Here is an 8,564-nt window from a genome sequence, read left to right as displayed (position 1 = left end):
AGTGGATTCATACCTACAATATCGTGGCCCCGCCCCTGAGTAAAAGTGAAGCTTAAGTTAACCTTAGAAAGCGAAACTCTTTGCTTCCACCTGTGCGTCAATTACTTTAGGTTACACTAGAAATGATTTTTTGAGATTTTTATTCTTAAATCATTTATCTCATCTGAAATTTTGATGCTTCCAGGTCCACTAACATCTTTTTTCGGAAAATCAATTCAGTTTTTATACACAGAACATTCCAGCACCTCCCTCTGGAATCAATCTTATAAAACTTACTCAGTGCAGATCCTCTTGTACCTACATCTCCAACAAGGAATGAACCATCAGAAGAAGAAAGCAGTTCAAAAGACACTGAAGGCAGAGAAGGTTATGTCTTGCTAAAGTGGTGGTTGGTAGAAATGCTCACTATCCAAATCAGGAAGATATCAATAACCTTATCAAAGATTTTTGCTTAAAAAAACCAAATTCTGAACTTTTGATTTCAAGGCTGAAGGAGTGGGATTTGTTGGATTAAACCGTACTAGTAATGAGCTAAAGCATACGTCACGAGCACTTTTCACATTTCCCTATTGTCTCACTCAATGCATCTAAAGGAGAAATATAACAGTGTTATAAACTTCTACTTCTACTGCACTAAACTTTTACTCAGAGCTTTGAAATATAACGAGTATGGCTGGAAGGTTGTTGGAGATATCAAGATGGTAGCATTTTTGATGGGGCTCCAAGGAGGTTTTACCAAGTTTCCATGCTATCTTTGTTTTTGGAATAGTTGAGCAAAAACAGAGCAGAAAATTACAAGAAAAAAGACTGGCCTAAAAGGACTGAGTTCTCTGAGTGAAGGCACAATGCCCAAATGAGCTATTGGTAGATTCTCAAAAGATTTTGTTTCCTCCACTGCATATCAAATTAGGGATGATGAAGCAGCTTGTTACAGGTCTTAAAAAGACTCTGCAGCCTTAACGTATCTTCAAAACTTCTTTCCCAAGCTATCAGAGGTGAAAGCTGGTGTTATCATTGGATCACAAGTTAAAGTGTTCAGAATTTCTAAAGAAGCTTACGAGAAGTAAGGAGAAAAAAGCCTAAGAAAGTTTTTGGCAACAACAAGACTGACAATTATTTGGAACTTGCTGAGACCTTGATTAAAAGTTGTGGCCAAATGGGTTGTAAGATGTCCTTGAAGGTCCATATCCTTGATGCTTATCTTGATAGTTTCAACAGGGAGCATACTCAGGAACAAGGAGAGCGATTCCACCAAGATATAATGGACTTTGAACGCAGATATTAGGGATCATACAATAAAGCATGACAGGAGACTACATTCGAAGACTTCTAGAAGAAGATTTACGTTACACCCTCGCAAATATAGAAAAACTGTCCATTTTTTAAAATAAAAATTTTAACTTTGTTTTAAACAGAGAAAAATAAAAACTTGTACAAATTTTTTAAAAATGTTTTCAAATTTATATCCAAAATCAGCAAAAAGTCACAAAAATGAGCTTTTTTTTTTTTTTGAGAAAAACTCAACTAAGCCTAAAAAAAATTAAAAGGAATAATGGGTGTTTTCCTGTTGTTTTTTTTGCAATAAAACGGATTGAAAAGTGACAATAATTTGTCAAGAACAAAAATCGTGTTACACAGTGTCATCTTAGATCAGTTGACGTAAACCTTGAAGCATTGTACCGCACAGGGTGTCATTGATTCTTTTACATTTCCAAAAATCTGCAGTTTTTTTTTATTGAAGCACTCATTTAAAATAAAATGGACGCCATCACTCATTATCAAGTTTTTTAAAAAGTTGCTGCTATCTGAGTTGGTGCTGAAGTTAAATGTTGTACTGCAAACGCTGCTGAGTGTTATGAATTATTAAACCAGAAATTATTTTTTTCCGTTATCTCAACTTCTTTGGTATTAATATAATGTATCTTTAATATTAATGTATGACGTATTTTCGATGTAAATGTGTGACGTTCTTCGATATTAATGAGTGACGTATTTCGATATTAATGTGTGACGTTGCGACACAAAGAATTTCGTGTGTGGTTTAAAGTACATCCAATTTTTATCACATACATTTTTAAAACTTTTGAATTGTGAATTTGTTTGCTGACTGCATTAATGTTTTACTTAAAAAGATAAAAAGTAAAATCAATATTTATGTAAATTTTCAAACAAAAAATAAATAAATTTAGGATTTTTTATTTTTAATAAATAAGGATTTTTTTTTATAAAATTTATTTAAATACCATAAAGTGAAAACAAAAGTAGACCTAATTTTTATTATTATTTTTTAGGGAAAAATGTCACAATTACCATTTTAAAATGCCATAAAAAAATGACAAACTTTCTAGGACTTATCAAAAGACAATTAATTTCATTTGAAGCTTATTTTTGTACACCTGCAGAATAATGCAAATGCGAGAAAAATCTGTTTGATAAGTGATTTAGAAGGAAAAACATATCTATCCTTATGAGATTATCTTTTCAGTTTTTGAACGCATTAAAATTAAATCAAAAGAAACACTGTGACAAATCAAAGTTGGGGCAGTAATAATAAACATCAAAACTAGCATTTAAAATAATCCCCACGTGCTATGCATTTCTTTTGCATTGATTTAATACAGTAATGCAAATATCGGTTCGAACTTTTCTCTAAGTAGTATCAAGTTCTTGGTTTAAGTTACTTATGGTACATAACTGGGAGTTTAATTTTTTTGCTTTTTACATCAAATTAGTTTTAATCACTGAAAATTACTTTTTTTCTACTTTTTTTTCCAAAGACCAAGCCATTCTCTCCTTACACCACCTTAATCTTTCGAGCTCTGGCTGTCACCATCGGTTTTTTTAGACCACTGCATAAACATCAATCTTTTGCCTAAGTTAAATGTGACTGAATTTGAAGAAAATTTATAAAATTAGATTTGTTTTGAGAAGAAAATAGAACGGAAATCAATTAAAAACCTTGTGCGCTTTTTTTTTTTTTTTTTTTAACATTTTCCGGTATGCACTTTTTTTTTTTTTTTCACATTTTCCGGTATGCATTTTTTTTTTTACTGGAATGAAACTGACTTTATAAAAAAGTAACAAACTAGTGAACTCGTTAGTGACTTAATAATTGTAAGGAAATATTTTTGTCTTCATCAAAAAATGCTCACTTTTTCATGATAATTTAAATTTTAATAGGCCTGTTTTTTTTGAAACTGTATATTTTAAATATATTTTTTAAATATATTTCAGGAGTTAAAACTTAAGTAACAAAATGAATTTTAGTAGTATTGATGTATATACTTGATTACTATATGATTTATTTGCAAATCAATAAGTGAACAAGTAATTAGAAAGAAAAAGTTAACTTTCTCTTTATTTTTTTTTGAAGCCGCAGATTTTGTTTTTAAATAAATAATCTAATCTTATCAATCATATATTAAGAATAACTAGATGTCTAACTGCCGTAAATCGGTATAAGAAAAAGTGAAGCAAAAATCGGCCATTATGGGGGGCAAAATCTTTACGCTATTTATCAAAACAAAACAAATACGAAGCTTTTGATTTGTTAAATTTGCCCTCCATAATGGCCGATTTTTGATTAAAAAAATACGCGAAAGTTAGGCATCTAGTTATTTTTAATATATCATTGAATCTTATTTGAAAAACTTGTGTATTTTTTTTTTTTTTTTTTAAATTATTGATGTAATTTGCTGACCGTAGATTCTTGTGTGAGTCACCTTTTACAAAAAAAGAAAACGTGATTTTGGAAACGCGTTTTCAATATTTACTAGCAAATCTCCGTTTTAATATTGTTAATGTTTTAGCAAATCTCTCCATAAATTTTATCTAAAGGAATTCCAATTTTTCAAAAGCAGATTTCTCATTTCAAAGATACTGTAAAGTGAAAACGAATATCTTATGTTCTTTGATGCATATAATTTAATATATAAATGAAATACAATTTAATTTAATTTTGTCAATAGCAAAATTATTAATTCGTTTTCAAGTTTCGACGTTTATTTTTCTTTTATTTCCTTGTTATAAAACATTGTTTCTTATGAATAATTTTTTTTAGTCAGAGATTTTTGACAAATTCTTAAAATATTTTTATCTAAATATTTTTCTACGTTACACCGTGTTTTCTTATCGCAATATACTATAGTTTAGATAAATAGTTCAGAATGATTTTAAGCTTTTCTTTCGTCACTTCGAATGTCAATTCAAAACCGAAATGTTTTTTTCCATCCCTATTGACAAGCTCAATTATGAAATAACCACGATCAAAATCTGACATAACCTCCAGCAGACTTTAAAGATACTATAGGAAGGCTCTTCAACCATTATTTCTTACTCTCTTTCTGCTAAGAACATTAAAAATGCGAATAGCATTTTTGAATATAATAGAAGCATTCGCATACCAAAGCGTATTCTTAATTTTACGGGTACTCCTAATTTTATTATTTATTAATGTTGTCAAGGTAGTTCACAATTCATTAATTGATCGTGCATTTGCATGAACATAAAAGAATTCAAAGCTCGTTGCTTTTTATTGTCTGTCGATTTATCAAGGTTATAATTATTGGATTAAATTTCTTTCTTCATGAACGGGGTATACCAATTAAACAGATTAACAAAAAAAAAAAAAAAAAAACGGTGCTCATGTAAATGCAAACGGAAGTTTTAAAGCTTAAGACTTTTGATCAAATTCACATTAAAAAAGAAATATAAAAGATAAAAAAGAATTCGCGAATAATTTTAAGAGACAAGTTGGTGTCTAACACATTCTAGAAGTTTTTAAAGCAGGCAAGTAGTAAAAAATGTATAATGCTACAAATACCAGCTTTTACAATGTTACAACTACCCCATCTTTATCAACTATTAACGATTTGGCGCCTTTTTGGTTCACTCATATTCTGCCAATACTCATTATATCTTTTGGGCTTATCGGAAACACCATCACCGCATTTGTATTAAGCATGAAAAGATATGCATACGCCTCTACTTGCTTTTACATGAAAACATTAGCAGTATCTGATAATATATTGTTAATATTATTTTTTGTTCGCTGGTTGAACCTATTTGAAAATATTAATATCAATCAAGACCATTTCTGCATATTGTTTTTTTTTGCAAAGAGAGTTACACTAGGCGCATCAGCATGGATTCTAATGCTCATGACGCTTGACAAGTATTTAAGCTCCCGATTTCCCTTGCATGCAAAAAGGCTATGCTCAATCACACGTGCTCGTGTTTGTCTTTTCATAATAATCTTGGTGTATATGGTTATACATGTGCCGTACTTTTGGAGGTATTCAAGCCCTCAAGCAATCACCCTTACAGATAAATGCCCCATCAACATTTCCGGAGATTTTGTTAGAATATTTACGGTGCTCCGTATTGTCTTAATAGACAGCGTTTTGCCTTGGCTATTCACTTCGCTATTTACAATTTTAATGTCTCGTGAGCTGTACCTCATGTCGAAGGCGTCAAGGAAACTTAGACTAAGTGTTGTTGACAAAAAAACCCCAAAGAAAGTAAAATACATGGCTATTTTCGACTCATGGGCGTTTTTCTTTCTAACGTTTCCAGCATCGGCATTAGACGTAACAACGTTGTTTACGACACTTAGTTCTGATGAAGCGTTGTTTATACTTTACGAAGGCTTCGTTTACTTACTGCATTTGAACTCAGCAATACATTTTTATTTTTACATAACGGTATCAAAAGCCTTCCGAAATGACGTTATTCTACTCTTTTCAAAGAAAAAGAACATAACTCGCTCACAATAAGTCGTGAAATTGACTCTTCTGAAAAACTTTTCTTCCGTTGTGTTTTTAAGTTGTTTTTTTACTGAAAGACTTTACAAACGATGAAATATCTATTTTTAAAAACCGGTTTACCTAGGTTTTTCTCTTTCTATTTATTTTATTTTTACAAAACATGACAAAAAAAGATAATTAAAACAAATGGCATAACAAAAAACAAATGTTGAATTTAACAATATAATAAGTTATTTTAAAAAACTTTAACCACGTTTTTACTAAAGATATTTGTTAACGACGTTTGTTAACAACGGATTGATAACGATGTTTAATAACGATGTTTGATGACGGTACTTGAAGACGATTTTGGTAATGATATTTGATAACGATATTTATTAATAATGTCTGTCAGCGACACTTGATAACGATATCTGATAATAATGTTTGATGAAGCATAAAGAAACGTTGTTTTTCGCATTGTCAGCGATTGAGAAATTTACTTTGTCACCTCATTACCGGTGTAGAGAATGCAGTTTGATTTGTGGTGAACTTTGCGAACAAAATAGCACAATAAACTAAAAAATTTGTTAAACTGAAATTTATTGCGCCATTTGATAAAAGTTCTGTTCTGAAGAAATTAAAGTTCAACTTTGTAAAGAAACTTTGTAAAAAAAACTTCTCAAGAACGACGGCATTTTAATGCAAATATTATTACTATGATTTTAAATGAAATCTACACGTAACATATTACTGCAGAAATCCTTATAATGCTCACTTTGAGCAGGGAAATCGAAAGAAATCGTAAGCGTAATCTTTAACTTTTACTCGAATCAAACGTTTAACGAATTCGATCGAAGAAAAACGCGAAACAGTCAAAACACCAGGTGGACACACATGTGCAATTACATGAGGAATAAATAAGTTGCACCATTAAAATGTTAAATTGTTTTTGCAATAACGACCAAAGAAACCAATTTTATCTGTGTATCCTGTCCACCAATAAAATGATAATAGTTCAATTAGTAAGGTTCGGGTCAATTCTACAGCTATTTTATGGTTTTAAAAACAAGTCGAGACCAGAGACAAATGCTGAACAAAAGATAACTGGCAAAGCCTGTTTCAGAGAACCATGACTACCCAGCAAGCACACAACGTTGAAACAACGTTGAAATAACGTTGATCGACGTTAATCAACGTTGTTTCAAAGTTGTGTGCTTGCTGAGTAAGAAGTCGAAATAAAAACGATAAACGAAATGGAAGATCAAACCCATCGTCTATGTTAGAGCAACAACTGATTTAGGAAGAATCTGCGACGCACGGACACAGAAAAACAACAATTGAGAATATCTCAACTGGGAGAATTTTAGAAGAATGGGATTATGGGAAATTTTTAAAAACAGAAAAGAGATTTTAAAGGAAGAAGTGAAGAAAAAGAACTAAAGGGATATTTTTAAAAAGAAAAAGAAGATTTTTAAAACGAGATTATCTCTTACATAAATAGACCCTTTGACCATGTTCCATAATAACCCATGATGACCATGAGTTCCTAAGGTGATAAAAGAAAATTTTTGAGTGGCGTTTGATTGCAAATTGTTATCTATATTTGCAAATGCTAACAAAATATATTTGAGTTAGATAATGGTACTTATTAATGGTTATAATTGTCTAATAGAGACAATAATAACCATTGATAAGTATCATGTTTGAATTATTATATCGTTATTATTTGTCTTAAGACAAATCTTGTTCATCTTAACGTAGTTCTAAACTGTTAAAAGTCAAGAAATCTACCGTTACACAAACACATTTCGATTGAGAAATTATCATATCAAGGTTTTGTTGTCCAGATTTACGTAGGTCTAAAGTATTAGAAGTCAAGGAGTCTACCGTTACACGAACCATTCACAAAACACCCACACCCACACCCACACAATACTTACGGCAACCCAACAGCCCAATCATAAAGACACAAACAATTTAAGATAACCAAACAAAAACGCATTCCCCAAGTACTAAACAAATCTCCGCCCTCACATTACAATGAATTTAATAATTTTTAGTAACAAGCATGGAGTACCATTAATTTACACGTTGAACGTGACTTAAGTTTTCCACTTTAAGCTAATTTAGACCAACGACTGACTGTCTGAAGCTGAAGATTTGCCTTTGGATTGAATCATGAGATGTAGCAGGTGATAGTATTCTTTCTGCAGAAGTTGGAAGAATAGAAATGCTTTTGTCTCCTTCCGTTTCTTCGTCTCATGGTGCAGTAGATTTTTCTTTTTTTCCTGAAGAAAACCGGTTTTTTTTTTTCCTTTTCCAGATCTTTGTGATTGGGAAATCTGTAATAGCCTGAAATTTAAAGAAATTCACCGTAAATAGACAAAAATAAGCGAAAATAAACGAAAGTTGATGTTTAAAAAAATTATGTAACAAGGTCTTTTCTTAAAGAAATGCATGTTCAAATAAACGAAAGTTGTTGCTTTAAAAATTATGTAACAAGATTTACAAAAAATTTCAGAATCAAAAGCTTTCGTAAATTTTGTATTGACTTCTGAAATTTGTTCAGCTTTACACAGCCAATATAATCAGTTGGAGTAAGGTCTGCTTCAAAATTAGCCGTGATAAAAAACAGTTCCATCAAAATGGCAAGGCATTAATCATTTCATATTCAGCCTCGCTCGGAATAACTTTCTTCAGATTTCTAGAGCTGTACGTTGAAAAAATAAGAATCAAACCATTTTAATTGATTTTCACCGAAATTAATTGTTTTCTACAATTTTAAATGTAAAATTTATGAATAATCTTACCGTCACT

Source organism: Hydra viridissima, unplaced genomic scaffold, assembly GCF_058129835.1.
Source record: "Hydra viridissima isolate aposymbiotic clone 2 unplaced genomic scaffold, HvirCarnegie_v1 scaffold_15, whole genome shotgun sequence".
Classification (NCBI taxonomy): domain Eukaryota; kingdom Metazoa; phylum Cnidaria; class Hydrozoa; order Anthoathecata; family Hydridae; genus Hydra; species Hydra viridissima.
Note: the sequence above shows the minus strand (reverse complement) of the source record.